Below are 2,127 nucleotides of genomic sequence, written 5' to 3' on the forward strand. Positions count from 1 at the left end.
ATTTGTTAAAACCAGACCAACCTTATAAGAGATGCTAAAGGGAGTCCTTTGAACAGAGAACCAAAAATAGCAAATAACAACCGACCATTAATACAAAAGATGACATAACCCAGACACCACAGCTATGGACATATCCAAAGTAAAATGAGCTTACAAGATTGTAAACAGGGAACCAGAGGCATCAAGATCTAGTTCTATAGCTACTTCCCTTATAAATATCCTAGTCCTCATTGTCTAGTTTCTTTGAACTTCACTAATGACAGTAGGTGGCACCATCATTGTTTTAATCATTCACTGATTGTTATGTAATTATGTTTTAAAGAACCAGCTTATGTGCTGCATATATCTATTTCTTTTAATTCCCAGAAAATTGTGTTTGGAGATGTCTCAGAAACTGCTTAGAATTCTCAGAGGTCATTTTGAGTGATGTGATGGAAATCAGAAAAAGAAACCCCAAAGTAGCTGATATCCCCTTTTACTCCACCAACAATTTTCAGATGAGTATTCATTCACCTGAGTTATCAGCAGAGTGATGTTTCTATCTGCCTGTATCTATTGGGTGTTGTTGTTGTTGTTGTTGTTATGTACCATCGAGTCAGACCCGACTCATAGTGACCCCTCCTTGGGTTTCCGAGGCAGTATCACTAAGGAAGTAGATTGCCCCATCTTCCTTCCAAGGAGTGGCTGGTGGGTTTGAACTGCCAGCCTTCTGGTTAGCAGTCAAGTGCCTTAGGCACTATGCTACCAGATATTTTGATTGATGGCTGACTTCAAAGATAGTCCTCAGGGATCTGTAGTGTGATAATCTGATAAATCAAAATCAAGTTGCCCTCACTGGCCTCCTTCCTTTCACTATAATAGGATAGAGAAAGAAAGAAAGGTGAAGAGCTTGTCAAGGTCTGGCTGCTCCTATGTATGATCCCTTATATTACATACACACATGTATATATATATATATATATACATACATACCTATATACATACACATAAGAAAAGCACACCAGTTGCCATGAAGTTGATGCTGACTCATGGCAACTTCATCTGTCAGAGTAGAACTGTGCTTCATAGAGTTTTCAAAGGATGATTTTTTGGAAGTAAATCACCAGGCTTTTCTTTCCAGGTGCCTGTGGGTGGACTTGAACCTTTAGATTAGCAGCTGAGCACACTAGCCTAGCTGTTTGCACCACCCAGAGACTCCCACATGTATACCTACATCTATACCCACACAAATCTATCCTGGAAGAAGTGCAGCCAGAATGCTCCTTAGAAGCAAGAATGGCCAAACTTCCTCTCACCTACTTTGATCATGTAGTCAGAAGGGAGCAGTCTCTCGAGAAGGATACCATGCTTGGTAAAGTAGAGGGTCCAAAAAAGAAGAAAACACTCAACAGATGGATTGACACAGTGGTTGAAACAATGGGCTCAAGCATAGCAGGGATTGTGAGGATGGCACAGGACCAGAAAGTGTTTCATTCTGTTGTACATAGAGTTACTATGGGTCAGAATTGACTTGATGACACATAATAACAACAATATAAGCATATGGTTTATACATGCACACACACACACACATATAATATACACACTCGTATATATTCCTCCTCTTCTTCTCCCTGCACGTGAGCTGTTTATGTTAGTATGTTAGGTGATACATTTCTACTAAATATAATGCTGGTGACAGATCTTGACTTTTGTACAAGTGAAAGGCAATAGCCTAACTGAAAGGGTTAGGGGAGAAGGGAGAACTAACCTTTACCATACACCCAGTATGTGTCAAACACTTTATGTATATTAACTTATTTAATCCTCATAATACAATTGCGAGGTAGTACTAATTTTTATACCATTTTACAAATAAGGAAAAGGCCCTTAAGAAGTGTTGACTTGCATCTCTAAGTGGCAAAAAATACATTTTTTTAAAATTGTGATTTGGGTGAAGATTTACAGAGCAAATTCACTTTCCATGCAGCAGTTCACATATAATTTGTCTCATGTCATTGACCACAGTTTACCACAATGCAACAACTCCCCTCCCATTTCCTTCCCATAGTTACCTCTTCCCATTGTCTATCCCTCCATACACTCCTGCCCCCTGAGCTGTCTCCCTGTGCATAAGCAGCCCATCTT

At 39.5% G+C, this 2,127-nt stretch overlaps 1 pseudogene; it reads left to right on the forward strand.

Annotated features, from left to right (window-relative positions):
- LOC103210052 overlaps positions 1 to 2,127 on the forward strand; it is a 47,507-nt pseudogene that overhangs the window by 4,960 nt on the left and 40,420 nt on the right.

Source organism: Orycteropus afer, unplaced genomic scaffold (genome assembly GCF_000298275.1).
Source record: "Orycteropus afer afer isolate SDZICR_OR568_19922 unplaced genomic scaffold, OryAfe1.0 scaffold00561, whole genome shotgun sequence".
NCBI lineage: Eukaryota > Metazoa > Chordata > Mammalia > Tubulidentata > Orycteropodidae > Orycteropus > Orycteropus afer.